Here is a 23,681-nt window from a genome sequence, read left to right as displayed (position 1 = left end):
AGGTGTCCAGAGTCACTTGGAATCCACAGGCACTGATTCCTGGGTAAACATCCAGGAACCGGGACCGTTCACGCGGGCAGTCCACAGACAGGAATAGGCACCGTTCCCGGGTATGGGTACAGCGACAAGGCCACCTTCAGCCGGAGGTCCTCACTCACAAACAGACGCTCATTCCTGGGTGGACATTCAGGAAAAGGATCCAGTCCGCCTGGAAGTCCCTAGCCAGGATCAGACGCTCTCCCGTCCAAGTCCTAAGCAGGCCCTGCCAAGCCTGGCTTCCGAGATCAGGCGAGATCGGGCAGTCCCAGGCCGGAATGGCCGTAAGCTGCCTTTGCACACCCCAGACGGGCCTTCAAAACACGATGTAACATTTACACAGCACTGTGTACAGGATAGGGAGAAAAGAAGCAGCAGCAGCAGCAGCAGCAGCGCCCCCTGCTGTTTCCTAAAGAGACGTTCAAAAGATCTCCTTTCACCGAAGCGCCCTCTGCCGTTTTTCGAAGGCGAAGCGAAAAAGGCTTACAGCACCGGGTATTCCCAGGCGGTCACCCGTCCAAGTACTAACCAGGCCCTGCTCTGCTTAGCTTCCGAGATCGGACGAGATCGGGCGCTCCCAGAGCGGTGTGGCCGTAAGCCACTCAGGCACCCCCACACGGCCCTTCAAAAGATGTTCTACGGCTAATTGACAAAAAACGTATTCTGCCCATAATGTCCAAGGTGCTCCAGAGTCACTTGGAATCCACAGGCACTGATTCCTGGGTAAACATCCAGGAACCGGGACACCGTTCACGCTGGCAGTCCACAGACAGGAAGAGGCACCCGTTCCCGGGTATGGGTACAGCGACAAGGCCACCTTCAGCCAGAGGTCCTCACTCACAAACAGACGCTCATTCCTGGGTGGACATTCAGGAAAAGGATCCAGTCCGCCTGGAAGTCCCTAGCCAGGATCAGACGCTCTCCCGTCCAAGTCCTAAGCAGGCCCTGCCAAGCCTGGCTTCCGAGATCAGGCGAGATCGGGCAGTCCCAGGCCCACCTGCAGCAGCAGCAGCGCCCCCTGCTGTTTCCTAAAGAGACGTTCAAAAGATCTCCTTTCACCGAAGCGCCCTCTGCCGTTTTTCGAAGGCGAAGCGAAAAAGGCTTACAGCACCGGGTATTCCCAGGCGGTCACCCGTCCAAGTACTAAGCAGGCCCTGCCAAGCCTGGCTTCCGAGATCAGGCGAGATCGGGCAGTCCAGGGCCGGAATGGCCGTAAGCTGCCTTTGCACACCCCAGACGGGCCTTCAAAACACGATGTAACATTTACACAGCACTGTGTACAGGATAGGGAGAAAAAGAAGCAGCAGCAGCAGCAGCAGCAGCGCCCCCTGCTGTTTCCTAAAGAGACGTTCAAAAGATCTCCTTTCACCGAAGCGCCCTCTGCCGTTTTCGAAGGCGAAGCGAAAAAGGCTTACAGCACGGGTATTCCAGGCGGTCACCGTCCAAGTACTAACCAGGCCCTGCTCTGCTTAGCTTCCGAGATCGGACGAGATCGGGCGCTCCCAGAGCGGTGTGGCCGTAAGCCACTCAGGCGCCCCAAACGGCCCTTCAAAAGATGTTCTACGGCTAATTGACAAAAAAACGTATTCTGCCATAATGTCCAAGGTGCTCCAGAGTCACTTGGAATCCACAGGCACTGATTCCTGGGTAAACATCCAGGAACCGGGACACCGTTCACGCTGGCAGTCCACAGACAGGAATAGGCACCCGTTCCCGGGTATGGGTACAGCGACAAGGCCACCTTCAGCCGGAGGTCCTCACTCAAAAACAGATGCTCATTCCTGGGTGGACATTCAGGAAAAGGATCCAGTCCGCCTGGAAGTCCCTAGCCAGGATCAGACGCTCTCCCGTCCAAGTCCTAAGCAGGCCCTGCCAAGCCTGGCTTCCGAGATCAGGCGAGATCGGGCAGTCCCAGGCCGGAATGGCCGTAAGCTGCCTTTGCACACCCCAGACGGGCCTTCAAAACACGATGTAACATTTACACAGCACTGTGTACAGGATAGGGAGAAAAAGAACCAGCAGCAGCAGCAGCAGCAGCGCCCCCTGCTGTTTCCTAAAGAGACGTTCAAAAGATCTCCTTTCACCGAAGCGCCCTCTGCCGTTTTTCGAAGGCGAAGCGAAAAAGGCTTACAGCACCGGGTATTCCCAGGCGGTCACCCGTCCAAGTACTAACCAGGCCCTGCTCTGCTTAGCTTCCGAGATCGGACGAGATCGGGCGCTCCCAGAGCGGTGTGGCCGTAAGCCACTCAGGCGCCCCCAAACGGCCCTTCAAAAGATGTTCTACGGCTAATTGACAAAAAACGTATTCTGCCCATAATGTCCAAGGTGCTCCAGAGTCACTTGGAATCCACAGGCACTGATTCCTGGGTAAACATCCAGGAACCGGGACACCGTTCACGCTGGCAGTCCACAGACAGGAATAGGCACCCGTTCCCGGGTATGGGTACAGCAACAAGGCCACCTTCAGCCGGAGGTCCTCACTCACAAACAGACGCTCATTCCTGGGTGGACATTCAGGAAAAGGATCCAGTCCGCCTGGAAGTCCCTAGCCAGGATCAGACGCTCTCCCGTCCAAGTCCTAAGCAGGCCCTGCCAAGCCTGGCTTCCGAGATCAGGCGAGATCGGGCAGTCCCAGGCCGGAATGGCCGTAAGCTGCCTTTGCACACCCCAGACGGGCCTTCAAAACACGATGTAACATTTACACAGCACTGTGTACAGGATAGGGAGAAAAAGAAGCAGCAGCAGCAGCAGCAGCAGCAGCGCCCCTGCTGTTTCCTAAAGAGACGTTCAAAAGATCTCCTTTCACCGAAGCGCCCTCTGCCGTTTTTCGAAGGCGAAGCGAAAAAGGCTTACAGCACCGGGTATTCCCAGGCGGTCACCCGTCCAAGTACTAACCAGGCCCTGCTCTGCTTAGCTTCCGAGATCGGACGAGATCGGGCTCTCCCAGAGCGGTGTGGCCGTAAGCCACTCAGGCGCCCCCAAACGGCCCTTCAAAAGATGTTCTACGGCTAATTGACAAAAAACGTATTCTGCCCATAATGTCCAAGGTGCTCCAGAGTCACTTGGAATCCACAGGCACTGATTCCTGGGTAAACATCCAGGAACCGGGACACCGTTCACGCTGGCAGTCCACAGACAGGAATAGGCACCCGTTCCCGGGTATGGGTACAGCGACAAGGCCACCTTCAGCCGGAGGTCCTCACTCACAAACAGACGCTCATTCCTGGGTGGACATTCAGGAAAAGGATCCAGTCCGCCTGGAAGTCCCTAGCCAGGATCAGACGCTCTCCCGTCCAAGTCCTAAGCAGGCCCTGCCAAGCCTGGCTTCCGAGATCAGGCGAGATCGGGCAGTCCCAGGCCGGAATGGCCGTAAGCTGCCTTTGCACACCCCAGACGGGCCTTCAAAACACGATGTAACATTTACACAGCACTGTGTACAGGATAGGGAGAAAAAGAAGCAGCAGCAGCAGCAGCAGCAGCGCCCCCTGCTGTTTCCTAAAGAGACGTTCAAAAGATCTCCTTTCACCGAAGCGCCCTCTGCCGTTTTTCGAAGGCGAAGCGAAAAAGGCTTACAGCACCGGGTATTCCCAGGCGGTCACCCGTCCAAGTACTAACCAGGCCCTGCTCTGCTTAGCTTCCGAGATCGGACGAGATCGGGAGCTCCCAGAGCGGTGTGGCCGTAAGCCACTCAGGCGCCCCCAAACGGCCCTTCAAAAGATGTTCTACGGCTAATTGAAAAAACGTATTCTGCCCATAATGTCCAAGGTGCTCCAGAGTCACTTGGAATCCACAGGCACTGATTCCTGGGTAAACATCCAGGAACCGGGACACCGTTCACGCTGGCAGTCCACAGACAGGAATAGGCACCCGTTCCCAGGTATGGGTACAGCGACAAGGCCACCTTCAGCCGGAGGTCCTCACTCACAAACAGACGCTCATTCCTGGGTGGACATTCAGGAAAAGGATCCAGTCCGCCTGGAAGTCCCTAGCCAGGATCAGACGCTCTCCCGTCCAAGTCCTAAGCAGGCCCTGCCAAGCCTGGCTTCCGAGATCAGGCGAGATCGGGCAGTCCCAGGCCGGAATGGCCGTAAGCTGCCTTTGCACACCCCAGACGGGCCTTCAAAACACGATGTAACATTTACACAGCACTGTGTACAGGATAGGGAGAAAAAGAAGCAGCAGCAGCAGCAGCAGCGCCCCCTGCTGTTTCCTAAAGAGACGTTCAAAAGATCTCCTTTCACCGAAGCGCCCTCTGTCGTTTTTAATTGACAAAAAACGTATTCTGCCCATAATGTCCAAGGTGCTCCAGAGTCACTTGGAATCCACAGGCACTGATTCCTGGGTAAACATCCAGGAACCGGGACACCGTTCACGCTGGCAGTCCACAGACAGGAATAGGCACCCGTTCCCGGGTATGGGTACAGCGACAAGGCCACCTTCAGCCGGAGGTCCTCACTCACAAACAGACGCTCATTCCTGGGTGGACATTCAGGAAAAGGATCCAGTCCGCCTGGAAGTCCCTAGCCAGGATCAGACGCTCTCCCGTCCAAGTCCTAAGCAGGCCCTGCCAAGCCTGGCTTCCGAGATCAGGCGAGATCGGGCAGTCCCAGGCCCACCTGCAGCAGCAGCAGCGCCCCCTGCTGTTTCCTAAAGAGACGTTCAAAAGATCTCCTTTCACCGAAGCGCCCTCTGCCGTTTTTCGAAGGCGAAGCGAAAAAGGCTTACAGCACCGGGTATTCCCAGGCGGTCACCCGTCCAAGTACTAACCAGGCCCTGCTCTGCTTAGCTTCCGAGATCTGACGAGATCGGGCAGTCCAGGGCCGGAATGGCCGTAAGCTGCCTTTGCACACCCCAGACGGGCCTTCAAAACACGATGTAACATTTACACAGCACTGTGTACAGGATAGGGAGAAAAAGAAGCAGCAGCAGCAGCAGCAGCAGCGCCCCCTGCTGTTTCCTAAAGAGACGTTCAAAAGATCTCCTTTCACCGAAGCGCCCTCTGCCGTTTTTCGAAGGCGAAGCGAAAAAGGCTTACAGCACCGGGTATTCCCAGGCGGTCACCCGTCCAAGTACTAACCAGGCCCTGCTCTGCTTAGCTTCCGAGATCGGACGAGATCGGGCGCTCCCAGAGCGGTGTGGCCGTAAGCCACTCAGTCACCCCCACACGGCCCTTCAAAAGATGTTCTACGGCTAATTGACAAAAAACATATTCTGCCCATAATGTCCAAGGTGCTCCAGAGTCACTTGGAATCCACAGGCACTGATTCCTGGGTAAACATCCAGGAACCGGGACACCGTTCACGCTGGCAGTCCACAGACAGGAATAGGCACCCGTTCCCGGGTATGGGTACAGCGACAAGGCCACCTTCAGCCGGAGGTCCTCACTCACAAACAGACGCTCATTCCTGGGTGGACATTCAGGAAAAGGATCCAGTCCGCCTGGAAGTCCCTAGCCAGGATCAGACGCTCTCCCGTCCAAGTCCTAAGCAGGCCCTGCCAAGCCTGGCTTCCGAGATCAGGCGAGATCGGGCAGTCCCAGGCCGGAATGGCCGTAAGCTGCCTTTGCACACCCCAGACGGGCCTTCAAAACACGATGTAACATTTACACAGCACTGTGTACAGGATAGGGAGAAAAAGAAGCAGCAGCAGCAGCAGCAGCGCCCCCTGCTGTTTCCTAAAGAGACGTTCAAAAGATCTCCTTTCACCGAAGCGCCCTCTGCCGTTTTTCGAAGGCGAAGCGAAAAAGGCTTACAGCACCGGGTATTCCCAGGCGGTCACCCGTCCAAGTACTAACCAGGCCCTGCTCTGCTTAGCTTCCGAGATCGGACGAGATCGGGCGCTCCCAGAGCGGTGTGGCCGTAAGCCACTCAGGCGCCCCCAAACGGCCCTTCAAAAGATGTTCTACGGCTAATTGACAAAAAACGTATTCTGCCCATAATGTCCAAGGTGCTCCAGAGTCACTTGGAATCCACAGGCACTGATTCCTGGGTAAACATCCAGGAACCGGGACACCGTTCACGCTGGCAGTCCACAGACAGGAATAGGCACCCGTTCCCGGGTATGGGTACAGCGACAAGGCCACCTTCAGCCGGAGGTCCTCACTCACAAACAGACGCTCATTCCTGGGTGGACATTCAGGAAAAGGATCCAGTCCGCCTGGAAGTCCCTAGCCAGGATCAGACGCTCTCCCGTCCAAGTCCTAAGCAGGCCCTGCCAAGCCTGGCTTCCGAGATCAGGCGAGATCGGGCAGTCCCAGGCCGGAATGGCCGTAAGCTGCCTTTGCACACCCCAGACGGGCCTTCAAAACACGATGTGAGTTATAAGTAAAAGGAGGAATCTCCGGGGCCAGCAAAGGATCAGTAGGAGGTTTCTTTGGAATCAAGTCAGTCTTTATTATTAAACAAGTGAAGAATAAATTGAAATAATGACAGCAAAGCAGTAAAATGGTATAACGGTGAGTAAAAATTACCTTCAACAGCATGCAGCAAAATAAGAGTGAGTTCCAAAATTAAACTTTGTAAAATCTTTGCTAAAGCTTTGTGTGACAAACTTACCATCATTTAAGAACTAAAGAATAAGATGAAATAATTACAGTAAAATAGTATAACAGTGAGTTAAAATTAAACAGCATTTTTTAATTACCTTCAAAATCTTTGCTAAAGCTTTGTGTGACAAACTTACCATCAGTAAACAAGTGAAGAATAAATTGAAATAATGACAGTAAAGCAGTAAAATGGTATAACGGTGAGTAAAAATTAAACAGCATTACAAATTACCTTCAACAGCATGCAGCAAAATAAGAGAGTGTTCCAAATTACTTTGCTATTGCTTTGTCTTACAAACTTGCCATCATTATCACTCCAAAGCTGTAGCCTAGAGTTTCCATGAGCCAATGACAAGAGACTAGGAGGGGTTACCATAGGCCAATGATGGGAGTCTGTGAAAATAAAAGGAGTCCATTTAGTCATTCAGAATCATATAACAAAACTATTCCAAAACAACCTAAACATGAGCAAGAGAGCAGTCAATTCGAAGATGATCAGCCAGACACCTGTAACGAGTTATCAAAACTCAACCCCAGGAGGAGCCCCGAAGAAACGAGTGTTGTACTTGAGTCGGATCCAGACGCCGCCACCCGATACACTTCATGAGGAATGGAATTTAGATTCAGGACGTGTCTGGGGGTATGCATTCAATTATGATGTAAACGAACTTTGTTTTTACCAGTTGGAGAAAGGTGAAACATTTGGACCCCTCACAGCAAAAGCAACGCTCACATCAACGGACTGGGCTGTGCTGACTCTGTTGGTTTTAAACAATCTGAAAGCCGCGACGTCCGAGGAACCTGCTACAAAAGACAAGGAGACTCAAACAACTGTGAGAATCAAGCAGGAAGTTCCACCCGTGTTTGTTCCTAAAAAAATTGTTTCCTGTAGTGTTTGGGAGACAAAAAGCTCAGCTTCTGGTAGATGGTTCTACCGTGCAAGCCATCAGAAGAGTGAAGGAGATGAAGCCTTGGATGAATTTGTCTTGCAGTATTTCAATACTGAATGTGGCGTGTTTCAGACTTCATTAAGGATACCTGTCGAGGTTTGGATGGAAATGATGTTTGAAAAAGCAGAAAAGCTAAAAGATCTCTTCAAAAAAAGTCAGACCTCCTGGGAGATTCTGCAAATGAAAAAGACTCTAACGTTCACAGAAGACTCCTCCTCCAACAACGCCCCCTAAGCCTGCCCCTAAGAAAACACAATTTAAAGGAGGCCTAAATCTGAAATACCATGTCTTCGAGCCAGCAGACTCATAGAAAAAGCAACTCTCTACCTCTTCTACCACATCCAGGGTCAGAGGAGACAGCTACCCCTTCTACAACACATCTGGTGATGACCCATTTTAGCATGAGCAATATGCCTACTTGGTGGTGTACGGATCGAGAGCATGAGAGCCTCGATACTAATCCTGCATCAGCAGCAGCAACACAGCAGGCGCAGAGCGCCACTTCCAGCCCCTCTGCTTCACCACCACCACTAGCAGGGCTGCCAGGGACCCCTTTCATGCTAGACACGGACTCTGGTTGCATCTCCCCTCTTTCACCACCTCCATCACCCTTCTGGCCTTCTTCTCCTTCTTCAACATCGTCGGTTCCGAGCGTCTCACCACCAGACTCTCCCAAAAGAACAGATGAGCCTGACGGGGTGCTCTCCGCCGTGTTTGTGAACACAGTGAAAACTGTGGTGCTTCGACTGCTGAAGAAAGTTCTATTTAGATATAGAAGTTCTATTTGTAACGGTTGTATAACGGGCCACCCGAGCCAGATGCAACACGAGTGTCTGTTTGACATGCCTGACTACTTCCTCAGGCGGCATTATGATGAGGTGTTAAAGCGGCTCTGGACGGATCGTTTCATTGCTACCATTCAACGGGCGCTTCATGCGCGAAACATCCAAGTGTCTGTATACAGGGTCCATGGTGCTACCGAGGCCTTTCTTCACAACCTCAAAATGACACGACGCATCGGTGAGAAAATTGACAAATTGTACGACATGTTGATCGGAGAAGATGAGGCCAAGATCAAGGAGATGAATGAAATTGCGGACTTTTGGAAGGGAAAAATTAATTGATAATGGGTGATTATTGTAGAAAATATGTTACATATTGTTGATTTTGTGAGTTATTGTGTAAAAAAAAAAATTTAAAAATAAATAAAAATTACCTTGACTGAAGTGATAAGATTGCATAATAATATTTACCATATTGTAGGAGGGAGTGTATTGAAATTAACATTGACTGTGTTGAGAGGATGATGTTTGTGAAAACTAATAATAAAAAAAATCATAAAGACTCTTGTATCCCGTTGTTGTTTTCAAATACCCTCAAAGAGAGCAGCAGGAAACATGTCTGAAAAACGAATTATGAAAAAAGTGTATTATAATCCATCACATCCGGCTAGTTTTGGCGGAGTAGACAGACTCCATAGAGCGTTACAGGATGAAATGGGAAAAAAAGTAAATGTAGAATGCGTCAAAGATTTTTTATCTGAGCAGGATTCATATACTTTGCATAAACCTGCCAGGATACATTTTGTAAGAAATAGAGTTTTTGTACCACGACCCCTAAATCAGTTTCAGGCGGATCTTTGCGATATGCAGGCTTTGGCTGAACACAATGATGGCTTTAATTATTTATTAACAGTAATTGATGTTTTTTCCAAACGGGCATATGCTAGACCCTTGAAGAAAAAAACAGGGGTGGAGGTCTCTAAGGCATTTGAGTCTATTTTAAAAGACAGCCGGAACCCTGAAAAGTTACAAACGGATGCGGGTAAAGAATTCTTTAACAAGACTTTTGAAAGATTAATGACAAAACAAGGTATTAATCATTTTGCAACGGCCAGTGACTTAAAAGCGTCAGTGGTTGAAAGGTTTAACCGTACGCTAAAAACGCGAATGTGGAGGTTTTTTACAGCTACAAACACCCGTAGATACTTGGATGTCTTACAGAAATTGCTTGAAAGCTACAATAATAGCTTCATAAAAGTATAAAAATGACGCCTATGCAGGTCACGTCAGAAAATACCTCTCAAGTGTTTGAAAACCTGTACGGTACATTTCCTATTAGGCGCAAAAATGATTTAAAGATGAAATTTAATGTAGGGGATTTGGTAAGAATATCAAAACTGAGAGGAGTGTTTGATAAAAAATATCAACAGAGTTATACAGATGAACTTTTTACAGTGACAGAATGCATTCCTCGTCAACCCCCCGTTTATAAACTGAATGATTATGACGGAGAGCCTATACAGGGTACATTCTATGAAGCGGAATTGCAGAAAGTTTTGATTTCTAAGGACAAAGCATTTCCGGTTGCAGAAATCTTAGAGGAACGTAGTATCAGGGGGAGAAAAGAAATGCTGGTGCGCTGGAAAAACTGGCCTGAGAAGTTTAACAGCTGGGTCAAAGCAAGAGACCTAAAAAATATATAAAAAACAGATACATTTGATTTGTAGTCATTACAACATGGATCAAGCCTCCGGAGAGGGGTTTTACGTGACTTTACCTTCCAACGCCAGTCTTGAAGTATTTAAAAATAATACGAGCTCTAGCTACCATGTAGATTTAGCGCAGCATCTTAATTTAGAGGGACGGTGGCAAGTGGCCTTGACAGAGATTTCATATCCGCATACCTGGTTTAACATATCTAATGGGGATGCCTACTTTGATTGGAGGAATAAACCCTCAGAAGGAGAGTCAGACAGTGAGGTCCACCGTCAGAGGTTTAGGGGAGGATATTATCACAACATAGAGCAGCTCAGGCTCGAGCTGCATGCATTTCTTAGAAAAATTGGCTCCGATATTTATTTTGTCTTTAGTACCATTCAAAAGAGATTTGAATTTCAGGCAGGGGGGCAATTTCACCTCCGTTTTTATCCTCCTGTTGCTTACATGTTGGGGTTTGAACCGGGGAAATGGTTACAGTTCAATCAGAGGATGGCACCCTACCCAGCAGATATAAAAGCTGGTATGTCCCATCTATATGTCTACAGTGATCTGGTTCGACATCAGCTGGTTGGCGATACATACGCTCCGCTCTTGAGAACGATCGATATACAAGGAACATACGGGGACGTCATCACACAATATTTTAATCCCCCCTGCTACCTTCCAGTGATCAAGAATCACATTGAAAACATTCACATAGAGATTAAAACGGATCAAAATACACCGGTGAAGTTTACTTTTGGAAAGACTATTGTGAAACTCCATTTTAGACCTTCAAAAAACTTTGCAACTTCTGTGACAAAATGATACATCATACCCGCGATCCTCACCGTTTTGTGAGCTATTATGAAAATCAAGTAGGGGGTGCTCTCCCTGGTTTTAGCGGGGCTCCCGTGATGTACGGGAGAGGCATAGGGTCTATATTCTCAAAATTATTTCGTTTTGTTGCACCGCTGATGAAAAGAGGTTTTGCCATTGCTAAGCCTCATCTTAAATCAGCCGCTAAAAACATAGCCTCAGAGGTGATAACCCACGCCGTTGGTAAATTAGGTGATCGCTCGGCCCAAGGTGTTCAAGAAGGGTCAGGCAGCATGATGGTGTTGGCTCGAAGAGCAAGGAAGAGACCGCCAGGGCGGCGTGTAAAAGCAGGGCATATAAAAAGAAAAAGATCAGTTGAAAAAAGTAAGACCAAGAGGAAGCACACTAGCAGAAGGGCCTCTGATATATTTTAGAAAAGATGGCTCTTTTACATCACAAATCGGCCGAATGCACTATGGGGGAATTGGATTTATTTTCAGCTCCTATGACACAGCTCTCTATCGATGAAAAGATTTACACAGAAGTCATGCCTCTGTCAGCCATTACTGATGGAGGTCCCGTTGAATTCTTTATCCCCGGTGACGGGGAAAAATATTTGGATTTGAACGACACCCTGTTACACCTGCGTTTGAAAATTACGAATGCGGATGGATCAGACCTGGCTGATGATGCCTCTGTGGGTCTCATCAATTATCCCCTAAATACAATCTTCAGCCAATGCGACGTTATTTTGGGAGATAGACTGATTTCACAGTCCAGCGCTACACACCCCTACAGAGCAATGATCGAAACCCTGCTCAACTATTCTGAAGATACTCTAAAAAGCCAGTTCACCGCCGGATTATTTTACAAAGACACAGCGGGGTCTATGGACTCAGTGGTGATAGATGATGGGCCAAACAAAGGATTAGTACAGAGAGCTCAATTCAGTGAAGAATCGAAGGAGGTACACCTGTTGGGCCCTCTTCATAGTGACATTTTTTTCAGCGAGAGGCTTCTCCTGAACTCTGTGGATTTAAGAATTAAGCTAACCAGGGCTAGCGATGCCTTTTCTCTCATGGCTGGGGCAGCCAGTACTTACAGATTAAAAATACTGGGGGCTTCTCTGTTTGTTAAGAAAGTCACTGTATCCCCAGCAGTGCGATAGGTCATGCATCGGCCTTAATGAGGGGAACGCCCTCTACCCCTTATCCCGTGTGAATGTCAAAACCTATTCTATACCCGCGAATTCACGGATATGCAACCAAGAAAATCTCTTCCTAGGAACGTTACCTAAATATCTAGTTATTGCCATGGTAAACCACGAAGCCTTCACAGGAAAGAGAGACCTGTCACCTTTCAATTTTATACACAATGATGTAGAATACATGGCGTTGTGTCAGGACGGGAGACAAGTCCCAGCCAAAGCTTTCCAGCCTCAATTTAACCACGGGTTGTCTGTCCGAGAATTTTATAATATGTTTACCGCCACAGGGAGACATCTAAAAGATTTACCTCTGAGCATCAACCGGGAAGAATTTCAGCAAGGTTACTCTTTGTTTGTTTTCAACCTCAATGCCAGTGAAGACAGCGACGCTTTGTCAACCATTTCCAACGGGAGTTTAAGACTTGAAATGAGATTCCGAGTGCCCTTACCTCATACCACAACTCTCATTGTTTACGCGTGTTACGAATCTATTCTGGAAATAAATTCAAAACGACAAGTGTTGGTGGACTATTACTAAAGCAATATGAACAACCATGAATTGGAAGGAATATTGCGACATTTACTTGGAGATTCCTTTTGTGGCGTGTGGGCTTCGGATCAGTTACCTTTACTGAGACAGTCCTTTAGACTACCAGCTTACATGATAGTTAACACCCACCCTGCACACGAGCCTGGGGAGCACTGGCTGGCGCTCACTCTTGAGGAAGGTCAGAAAGCTAGCTTTTTTGATTCTTTTGGATTCTCACCAGAGTTTTCACATTACCCTAAAAGTATCTTGGAATTTTTAAAAAAACGCTGTGAAACCATTTCATATCATACACATCAGTTTCAGCATACACTGTCTACCACATGTGGTCAGCATTGTGTGTTCTATTTGTGTCATCGAGCCTGCGGTCTATCTTTTGAGAATGTGCTGTCTTTGTATCATGATGATTTTACAAGAAATGATTCTATGGTATCCAATTTTGTGAAAAAATATCAACGTTGTATGAGGCAACAAAGAGCCGCATCTTTTCACCACACAGTTTGTTCTTTACAAATGTTCAAAGACTGTTATAAGTTATAAATAAAGATGAATCTTGAGACAAATAACTTTAGCTTGAATTGTTTTTATTATGGGTTAAAATTAAGCCATCGTGGAGCAAGGGGGGTGAGTTTCTTTCTTTTTTCTCTTCTTGAGGGTGGCGAGGCGTCCACCTCTTCCCACTGGGGGGTTAAAGATGCTCGTCTGTGTTTTCTTCCCTTCTTAAATAGTAAGGGCTGTGTCTCATCATCCTCTCCATCCCTGCGAGGGGCACGGGGTGTCTGCTTTTTCCTTCTTCCCCTCTTTATCGGCAGGGACATCACCTCCTCCTCATCTTCCCGGGGTCCTACCGTTTGAAGTTGCCTATATTGCTCTCGAGCTTGAGGGTTGCTCATCATTGATAAAGGGATGTTGAGTTCTGACAAAGTATTCAAAAAACCTGTCCATCCCTTAGGAGGCTGGGATTTTTTAAGGGAGACGGTCAGACTTTTAAACAAGTCAAGCAGGTGTGAACCTTTCACAACATCTCCGTTATACACAAACTCTCCCCTGGGAGTCCACCCACCTCGGCTCTTGGTTAATTTCTTTATGATGTACTGTGCATTGTTACGATAGCGAGCCGGCAAGTTTTGTACAACCTCCCTTGCTGTTTCATCCAGTTTCTTGTCTTCTTCTTCTTCTTCTTCTCCTCCTTCTACGCGCTGCTTCAGTGCCTCAGAATCTTTAGCTACTGTCAGAGTAATGTGCGTTCTTCCTTCTCTCCTTGTTTGACCAGAGCTAGGTATCTTTGCAGCAGGGCATTGTATTTCTTAATTTTTTCATAAGCGTTCATACCATCCTCGTTTAGTATTGCCCTCATTTTTTCATCCAAATCATTTTCTACCGTATGTCTCATTATTTCAGCGTTGGATGCAGATGGTACAGAATGATTCAGCCGGTTTAGTTGCTGAGGCGTCACCAAAAACATTTTCTGACTCATGATTTATCTATTAATTAGCCCTCCCAAAATGACAGGAAGGATTGTTGAAAGAAGAGGTAACAGAAAGCCTCCAGACTGTTTTGTCAGAGCCTTATGTTTGGTTTTAAGACTTGTTTTTTTATTAGCCAGCAACCTTATAATTTTCTTTTGTTTTTTGAGTTTGTTATATTGAGCTGAGGTCATAGGAATGTTTCCTTTTAAAAGATTCAAAGAGAGTTCACACAAAGACTGAAGAAAGTCCGATGAGCAATTGTTGAGAATATCTTTACGCTTTTGAGGCGTGGCGTGACATAAAGCCCTCAGTAAAGGCGCATTCCTTTTTAAACGTGCTGACATGTTGGCTCAGGACTTTGATTTGGGAAGATAGACAACGGGCCACTGGTGGGGTAGCACTCCTGATCTTAGTCTGTAAGTTTCTGGGCAACTAGGTGTGAGGTCCAAGATTAAATACCCGTGAGGATCTTTGGTAGCATCTTCAAAACTTTCTAAGAAAAAGGCTTTTCGTCCAGGAAATATTTGTTGAGCTAATATACTCATCTGTAATCTATCTCGAGGGTTTTTAAACAAAACCAAATAGTTACTATTTAAACTAATTGTCCTACTGTGCTTTCCACGGTGAAATACATTTTGAGTCAACATGATGACACTCATTTTTTTGTGGTGCCTGTACTGTGTGAAAATTTTCACAACTTCAGGGTGATCAGAGGCCTGGAAAATGACATCATCCAAAATTATAAGATGATCTTGATCAGGTGGGAATAGAATTTCATCGTCAAAAGAATCAGGCAATCCTTCAACAAATTTGATCTTTTTATTCTTCTGCTGCAGTTCAGTGTACATCGGTTGATAAGAAGTAAAAATCCAAACAATATTACTAGGCATGTTGTCGATGACATGATTACAGGATTCCAACACAGACTTTACAAAATAAGTTTTACCGGACCCGCTTGGCCCCACAATTTGACAGGAGAAAGGTGTTCTTAGTCTAGGGTCAAACTCAATTTCATTGGATGAAAACATTTTTTTCTTCAATAGCCAAAAGGCAGGGTTTGACCTTGGCTCAGTAACCGTCTCTTGTCATACACCACTCTAAACTTTTTCTGGAATGATGAGTTTCTAAGGAAAAACCCCCTTTTATCTCGTACAATATTGTGCTGAGGTGTTTCAATTACACCCCCATCATCAGAGTTTAGCACATAATTCTCCACCAACTGTTTGACACTGTTAAAGTTAACTTGTTCACAACAATCATGCGTTTGAGTGATACCCTTTACACGAAGTACTACTTTGTTGTTACGAGTCTGGTACGCATAACTTTTAGGACCCGCGGCCGCGAATTCTTTTATGCTATCACCATCTAACTCATCAGTCAAATCTCCCATGTAATTACCCAGGTCAAGCCGTCTCTCCCCCTCTTTTGTGACATAGATAATACTGTCTGTATCATAATACAAGACCCTCTCCTGCAGCTGCTCCAAATAACTGTACAACTTTAGACGCCCATAAGCTGTGGTGAAAGCAGCTATAAAGACGTTGTCTACCTTGTTTGGAGGGGCAATACATTGCTCACCATAACTCCACTGCAACAATGCTGTTTTGTCGTTGACAAAGGAAAAGTATTTAACTTTATATTTTCCAGAAAACATAAAGTTAAAAAACTCTTCAGGGTCAGTGATTAGTTTAGTCTGTGTCTGATTCGAGCGTTGTGCAAATTTCCCCCAGAATGTGTTGAGACATAATTTGGAGACTTGTCTTTTTGCAGGATTCGGATGAATTTTAGACGCATCCAGCAAAACACCCTGATTGGTCTGATAGTCTTTGATGTACTTTTCTCGGGCTGCCTGATCTTTGGCTTCAGGGGGGTAACCTGAAGCTTCCTGTTTACCCTTCAGAAAAGTGTGCATGTACTGAACAAAAATCGAGTCGCTCTGTCTATCAAATTGCCATACCTCTGTGATCTCAGCTACCCGATACCCCATCTCCAAGGCCTTGTTAAATTCAGGAGTGACCCAGACCCCTGTCATCGCTCTGTCCTCATCACTGTGTTGACATGGACCCTCCTGAAAATTAAGTTCAGCGCACGTTCGGCAGAGTGTGAAGACAAGTTTACCAGCTGCAGTTCTATAGGGCAAAACAGGAAAAAATAAACCCTGTGGTGGACAGATTTTGGCTCTGATTATTCCAAAGTAGCTTTGGGGTTCTTTGAAATCTTTGTAGATTATTTTTGGGTGCCCCAAAGGATAGGGAAAGTTACAGTTGACATAGGGATACAGCGATGTCACATCAAAGTAGTCTACCGTTTCATTAGCACCCGCAGTGTGTCTCAACTTTACTGCACAGGTTCGACCCCCATACAAAGCTTCGCGGGGTGAGAGAGGTTGAGGAGCTTTATACTGTTTGAGAAAATCTTTTAACCCCTGATGTGATTTTTTCATCTCGGTCCATGTGTGCTCTCTCATGACAATCACTTTAGCATTGTGGATGGCCTGTAACTCACGTAATTTCTCCTCGCTCCTCGCATGCATCTCCTCAAAAGGGTAGCCGGTCAAAGGATTGGTCTCATGAGCTTTGAAACAACTCGGACAGCCATGGAAAAAACATCCCAGAAACTCCCATACATATTTCACACCTTGGATCTCTGCAAAACCATCTACAAAGTATTTTCCTAGTTGTTTTTCCCCCTCATTTAAAGCATGTTGAATGAAGATGTTTTCGGTGCTAGCCACCCAATGCAGCCACTGTATGCCTGCGTTCGAATACGTTTTGAACTGGCGTGTGTAGTTATTGGGATCGGGGATGGCCAAACTTTTAGGAGGAAGGAAGTTGGTCACAAACACTTTCATGCATGCAGATGCTATAGTCGCGCGGCTAAAAGGGTCAACCGCTGTTTCATCAATATACTGTTTTCTGAACAGCTTGCATCCCTCTGCGAGAATCTCAACATCGTTTTCACAATAGAGGCGGGCCTCTCTCATGAAATCAAATGTACCGCAGCGCGCCGTCTCGTACCAGGTGTTAAAGTCTTTCAGCTGTACCGTAGTCATGCGTTCTGTACCGTACATTTTTGGCTCCGGGTAGGGACCTGTGTAGGTCAAATGGGCAGGTGAGCTAAAATTATGGGGAAAATAGCCTTTAATTCTGTCATCAAAACCGAGAGCTTTTGGCATATCGGCTAAACGCATGGAAAGAAAGGACAGTGAGTCAATGTATTTTTGATTAAAATCAGGATCTGTCATACAGATGACTTTTGAACCTTGCAAAATCAAAGAGGGTTTTAATGCTTGTTCAAGCATGGCGTTGAGGAGTAGGTAGGAGTCAAAACCTCGAGCATTGTGAGCAATAAACACAGCATTTTTGTACAGAGGGCGTCTGAAATGCGTGAGAAACTCGTTGGCACAATTTCTGCCTTGAGAGCTCCATGTTTTGCCATCTAACGTTTTTGTACACACCAAAAAGGGTATGTGAACGCCATTTTCATTGACGTATGTTTCAAAATCATAAAACACCAATTTTTCTGTGTGTTTTGTTTCAGGTGGTAGTGTCTGGATGTAGCATTGGTGCATCTCCCTCTTATCTGTAACGTCAGAGGTCAACTTCTCACCACAGATTTTACACTTCACCGCAGGACATGTGTGTGGTTTACCTTCACCACTCATCGCTGAGTAGTAAAGCTGTGCACATTTGTTACATTTTTTGTACAACGAGCACGTGCTGGCTAATTTTTTGGTTCTGGGCCTCTCTGTAGGCTCTTTGTCAGACAGAATTCTGAACGACATGTCCTGTTACACTCTTTACACACAATAGGCTGGAACCCCTTCTGATTACAGGTAGGGTCAAAGCAAACGGAACAATGAGCAGGGCATCGGTGACTCAGCACACCGTTGTACCCTGTGTAACAGTACTCACACAGATATGGGGAACCCAGAAAGGCCTTTAGATTTTTTATACCATAGTAGTGGTTCTGAAAGAGAAACAAAAATAGGGTTTTACTCTGTCTTGGGCTTTTGGTCATGAATTTACAGAGGGCCCTATCGTCGTCTCCTCTATAAAACACTACAATTTTGCAGTCCAAAGCACGTTCAAATCGCGTGATGTCGCTTAAGGCTACAGGTGTCTGTTCATCCATTCCCACTTTGTTTTGAATCTCTCTGCCGCATTCAAGAGCCTGTCTATCGTTGAGGAGGGGATGTAGAAGATGAGCCAGACAGACGGCGAAACACAAGTGATTCCCCTCGTTTTCTACAATGTACAGAAAGCGTTGTTTTTTTTTTAAGATTTCGCTTTGTAACATTTTATCCACCATTGCTCTTTTACCCGCGCCTGTAGGGCAGGTGATCACTTGGAGAACCAGTTCTAGATCACCATCTGTCATAATGGTCCAATTGGATTGTACTATGCGAAGCAAAAGTCTTTCAAAACCCGCTAAATTGTCAACATCACCATCCTGTAAGATAACTGATACATTATTACGGAGATTTTCACCTCTTAGCTCCAACTGCACCACATCTTGGGGTCTCCTGTGTGACAAGGCTTGTTGTAAAATCGCATCTACCTGCTCCAGTGTACCATTGTAAAACTGAGCATAATCCACAACACCCTCTGAATTGGTTGGAGAAGGAAAGCGCAACACCTGACGTATTTCATAATTACAGAATCTATGTCGTGATATGACTCTTGCTTGAGGTGCCACAGGGTCATTATTTTGAGACACGCTGCCCCCTTGCTGTTGCAAGGGAGGAGTGTTGGCTACCTGCTCCATGAGGGGGGAGTTAATGGGGGTCTGATAGGTCGAGGATGTAGAGGGGTTTAAGGCAGGGATTGCATTATTTTCAAGCTCGGAGAGAGCATTTTGTATTTGAATCAACAGGTCTGGAGACACAGATGAGTTTAAGACAGGAATATGCTCGGGTTCGGGTAAAGAGGGGATGTTGTTTTGGTGAAAGGGTTCATTCATTTGGTTGATTTCATCTAATAAAGCAGTTGGTATTTCATTTTCTAAGCGTTCCAGATCAACGAGAGCTTGATTTATAGCGTGTAACGGATCTAAGAACTGACTGGAGGAGGTCTCGTTTTCAATTACACTATTTTCAGTTATACCATTTTGAAAGTTTGACTCATTCTGATAATGTCGATCTACCTCGTCTGATAAACTCTGCCTAAGCCCTAACGGTTTGTTTTCATCCATTATCATAAAATCAAAACACACTTAAACCTTAAAACAGACACTATAAAAAACAGGATAAACACGTTTATCTAACTATTGCAAGTGAAAATCAACAATAAAAACAATTACCAATGAAACAAACAAAAAAAATCATTTAAAACAAATTCAGATAAATCACCTTACTAATTATGATCACTGTAGACAGCCAGCATTTCACCCATTAGTCGGAAAGCATTACTCATTAGAACTAGTTGTTCATGGGCAGTCCGACAGCAATTCTGACAGCCTCTCACGGATCGTCGGGGTCTGTTTGCTGGAGGGACACAAAAACAAAGACACTTTAACCTCTTTTGTGTATTTTAATACAGAAAGTCAGGCATCACCCCTACAAATCACTACATTAATACTTTATAGCAAACAAGCAAACTAGTTTTTTAACTAAATACCCTGAATGTCAGACATCAGTACCAAAACACTGTAGAAGTGCAAAACAAACGAACAAACACCACAGTAATAGCCTACTTTATGAAAAAGAAGCAAAATAGCTTTTAGAGTCAGGTTAACTCATAAGACTACTTTCTGCATAGAACATTTGACATGCTGTTGTATTTGAGAAAATAGTGTGGAATACTTTTAACTCATTAATTGTATAGCCTAATAATCAGCAACATGGTATCACGGGAAACTGTGTATATAGGCTATACTTTTTTTATGACTGCATATTTGCTAGGTTAATGGTTTTAGAGCGTTATAACAATTTACTTACTGCTGCTCCTACTACTGCTCCTGCTGCTGCTGCTGGTTGAAATGAGCCTTCTACGGTGTTCCCTTTTCCGAGGTCCGTTGTTCGGTATAGGCTCAGTCTGATTCAGCGGCGTACACGGTTCTGCTGGGTCCGGATGAATGATTTCCTCCGCTATCAGTCCCCGCGCTTCTACCGGTGATCCGTTACGTGACCTCCCATCTGCGGCCTGACTGGAGCGCTCTACATCATCGACGGGTGATTCCGGGGACAAATCCGGCTCAACGTGTTCCGGGGAGCCCGGTGTTATGTACACTTGCGGTACCGAAGCCGAGGGCTGATCCGATTCCGGAACCGGACCGTTCTCCTCGTAATTGGTAGGGGAGAGACCCTGCATAAAGTACCGTTCACAATCGCTCGCACCATCTGTGGGTGTAATGAAAGAAAAGAGTACTGTTACCACATCTACGTAAAAGTTTGTAAATAAATAAATAAAACCTACACACTGATTAAAAGTTAAGGTAACCTTACTTACCGACTTCTCCTGTGAGATCTACAACCTGCGCTGATGGAATGCCATTCTCCCTTGTAGAACCTATTTCCTCGCCTGAGTACAAATCTGTAAAAACAATATACAAAATACACATCAGGATAGTACACTTTAAAATTTAGAACATTTCTATTTCACTCTAGTACATAGAAGGCCCTCTTACCTTCAAGTTGATATTCGGTTGAATGAAGCCCATTGTCGATCAAGTCAAAAACTGTTAATTGAAAACACGCAGGAATGAAAATACAAAGTGTCGATTTTTGCTATTTCTTTAGTTGTGGAGGAAAGGCTGAATGCGTACCGTGTTCTCTTTGAGGGTCATCGCTCTGGTTTCAAGTCACTAGTGTGAAGACCTCTGGATTTCTGGTAGGGTACTTATAGAAGTAAGAAAACAAAAAAAACACACGAGTGCTGCTCTGCATGTGGGAGATAACTGATGAGGGGTTGGGGCCGTTACTTCTGGTACAACCAGATTATTATTTAGTTCCAAACTCTTGTCTCCGGCTGATAAAAATAGCTTCCTGTTTCAAAAACGAACTCACGAACTCTGTCTGATAAAACCAGACCGTTTTTTTAACATCCGGAGTCTGGGTTATAGATAACCAAAGTTAATAACTGGTCTACAAGATTACCTGAGGATGGCAGCTAAACACACAACACGCCTCATTGAGAAAACAGAGGGAGGTGTTAGGACTCCCCAACACGACTCGTTGAGAAAACAGAGGGAGGTGTTCCAGGACTCCCCAACACGACTCGTTGAGAAAACAGAGGGAGGTGCGGGGGGTGGAGCACATTCCTCAATTCACCCCACAGCCTATGCTACACCAGAATGAGAGAGGACAGAGAAGAGGAGACACAGACTCTAGAAGGATTAAAGTTTTAAGACTCACAAGTTTAAGACTAGGCTACAGCTTTGGAGTGATAATGATGGCAAGTTTGTAAGACAAAGCAATAGCAAAGTAATTTGGAACACTCTCTTATTTTGCTGCATGCTGTTGAAGGTAATTTGTAATGCTGTTTAATTTTTACTCACCGTTATACCATTTTACTGCTTTACTGTCATTATTTCAATTTATTCTTCACTTGTTTACTGATGGTAAGTTTGTCACACAAAGCTTTAGCAAAGATTTTGAAGGTAATTAAAAAATGCTGTTTAATTTTAACTCACTGTTATACTATTTTACTGTAATTATTTCATCTTATTCTTTAGTTCTTAATGATGGTAAGTTTGTCACACAAAGCTTTAGCAAAGATTTTACAAAGTTTAATTTTGGAACTCACTCTTATTTTGCTGCATGCTGTTGAAGGTAATTTTTACTCACCGTTATACCATTTTACTGCTTTGCTGTCATTATTTCAATTTATTCTTCACTTGTTTAATAATAAAGACTGACTTGATTCCAAAGAAACCTCCTACTGATCCTTTGCTGGCCCCGGAGATTCCCCTTTTACTTATAACTCACTGCTATACTTTTTTAATGATAAATTTATTGTCACAAACACCTCCTAGTTAATTCATTCAAGTTGTATTACTTAATAAAGTCTTTAAATCAATGAAAAACACACAATGGAAGGATGAACCCCCTCTTATCAGTTACATACAGACATATTTCCGGTTGGGGCGGGACAGGATGACCCCCTCTTATCAGTTACATACAGACATATTTCCGGCTGGGGTGGGACAGGATGAACCCCCTCTTATCAGTTACATACAGCCATATTTCCGGTTGGGGCGGGACCGGATGCCCCCCCTCTTATCAGTTACATACAGACATCCGGTGGGGTGGGGGGACCGGAAATAGCTGTCAAAAATGAGTTTGATGGAATGTATTGGATACTTCTCTCTCATAATGTCCAAGGTGCTCCAGAGTCACTTGGAATCCACAGGCACTGATTCCTGGGTAAACATCCAGGAACCGGGACACCGTTCACGCTGGCAGTCCACAGGAATAGGCACCCGTTCCCGGGTATGGGTACAGCGACAAGGCCACCTTCAGCCGGAGGTCCTCACTCACAAACAGACGCTCATTCCTGGGTGGACATTCAGGAAAAGGATCCAGTCCGCCTGGAAGTCCCTAGCCAGGATCAGACGCTCTCCCGTCCAAGTCCTAAGCAGGCCCTGCCAAGCTGGCTTCCGAGATCAGGCGAGATCGGGCAGTCCCAGGCCGGAATGGCCGTAAGCTGCCTTTGCACACCCCAGACGGGCCTTCAAAACACGATGTAACATTTACACAGCACTGTGTACAGGATAGGGAGAAAAGAAGCAGCAGCAGCAGCAGCAGCAGCGCCCCCTGCTGTTTCCTAAAGAGACGTTCAAAAGATCTCCTTTCACCGAAGCGCCCTCTGCCGTTTTTCGAAGGCGAAGCGAAAAAGGCTTACAGCACCGGGTATTCCCAGGCGGTCACCGTCCAAGTACTAACCAGGCCCTGCTCTGCTTAGCTTCCGAGATCGGCGCTCCCAGAGCGGTGTGGCCGTAAGCCACTCAGGCGCCCCCACACGGCCCTTCAAAAGATGTTCTACGGCTAATTGACAAAAAACGTATTCTGCCCATAATGTCCAAGGTGCTCCAGAGTTACTTGGAATCCACAGGCACTGATTCCTGGGTAAACATCCAGGAACCGGGACACCGTTCACGCTGGCAGTCCACAGACAGGAAGAGGCACGGTTCCCGGGTAGGGTACAGCGACAAGGCCACCTTCAGCCAGAGGTCCTCACTCACAAACAGACGCTCATTCCTGGGTGGACATTCAGGAAAAGGATCCAGTCCGCCTGGAAGTCCCTAGCCAGGATCAGACGCTCTCCCGTCCAAGTCCTAAGCAGGCCCCGCCAAGCCTGGCTTCCGAGATCAGGCGAGATCGGGCAGTCCCAGGCCCACCTGCAGCAGCAGCAGCGCCCCCTGCTGTTTCCTAAAGAGACGTTCAAAGATCTCCTTTCACCGAAGCGCCCTCTGCCGTTTTTTCGAAGGCGAAGCGAAAAGGCTTACAGCACCGGGTATTCCCAGGCGGTCACCCGTCCAAGTACTAACCAGGCCCTGCTCTGCTTAGCTTCCGAGATCGGACGAGATCGGGCGCTCCCAAGCGGTGTGGCCATAAGCCACTCCGGCGTCCCCAAACGGCCCTTCAAAAGATGTTCTACGGCTAATTGACAAAAACGTATTCTGCCCAT

The 23,681-nt window shown here is 46.4% G+C and overlaps 7 non-coding genes and 4 pseudogenes across 7 annotated transcripts; all 11 read right to left on the bottom strand.

Moving 5' to 3' along the window:
- Positions 1-516: 516 nt before the first annotated feature.
- On the bottom strand, positions 517-635 carry LOC119906472. Its single transcript, XR_005444977.1, has one exon. It is a non-coding gene; the product is annotated as a 5S ribosomal RNA (ribosomal RNA).
- A 500-nt stretch (positions 636-1,135) lies between these two features.
- LOC119906469 lies at positions 1,136-1,254 on the bottom strand (annotated as a pseudogene).
- Positions 1,255-1,444: 190 nt separating this feature from the next.
- On the bottom strand, positions 1,445-1,560 carry LOC119906467 (annotated as a pseudogene).
- Positions 1,561-2,160: 600 nt separating this feature from the next.
- LOC119906471 lies at positions 2,161-2,279 on the bottom strand. The gene has a single exon (XR_005444976.1). It is a non-coding gene; the product is annotated as a 5S ribosomal RNA (ribosomal RNA).
- A 603-nt stretch (positions 2,280-2,882) lies between these two features.
- LOC119906464 lies at positions 2,883-3,001 on the bottom strand. The gene has a single exon (XR_005444973.1). It is a non-coding gene; the product is annotated as a 5S ribosomal RNA (ribosomal RNA).
- A 601-nt stretch (positions 3,002-3,602) lies between these two features.
- On the bottom strand, positions 3,603-3,721 carry LOC119906473. The gene has a single exon (XR_005444978.1). It is a non-coding gene; the product is annotated as a 5S ribosomal RNA (ribosomal RNA).
- Positions 3,722-4,754: 1,033 nt separating this feature from the next.
- LOC119906466 lies at positions 4,755-4,873 on the bottom strand (annotated as a pseudogene).
- A 191-nt stretch (positions 4,874-5,064) lies between these two features.
- Positions 5,065-5,183, bottom strand: LOC119906470. Its single transcript, XR_005444975.1, has one exon. It is a non-coding gene; the product is annotated as a 5S ribosomal RNA (ribosomal RNA).
- A 598-nt stretch (positions 5,184-5,781) lies between these two features.
- On the bottom strand, positions 5,782-5,900 carry LOC119906463. The gene has a single exon (XR_005444972.1). It is a non-coding gene; the product is annotated as a 5S ribosomal RNA (ribosomal RNA).
- A 16,988-nt stretch (positions 5,901-22,888) lies between these two features.
- LOC119906468 lies at positions 22,889-22,995 on the bottom strand (annotated as a pseudogene).
- A 497-nt stretch (positions 22,996-23,492) lies between these two features.
- Positions 23,493-23,610, bottom strand: LOC119906465. The gene has a single exon (XR_005444974.1). It is a non-coding gene; the product is annotated as a 5S ribosomal RNA (ribosomal RNA).
- Between the last annotated feature and the right edge of the window lie 71 nt (positions 23,611-23,681).

The sequence above is a fragment of the Micropterus salmoides genome, unplaced genomic scaffold, assembly GCF_014851395.1.
Source record: "Micropterus salmoides isolate LMB-PRFRI ecotype aquatic unplaced genomic scaffold, ASM1485139v1 Ms_hic_scaffold_1618, whole genome shotgun sequence".
Lineage (NCBI taxonomy): Eukaryota > Metazoa > Chordata > Actinopteri > Centrarchiformes > Centrarchidae > Micropterus > Micropterus salmoides.
Note: the sequence above shows the minus strand (reverse complement) of the source record. Positions and strands in the feature narration are given on the sequence as shown.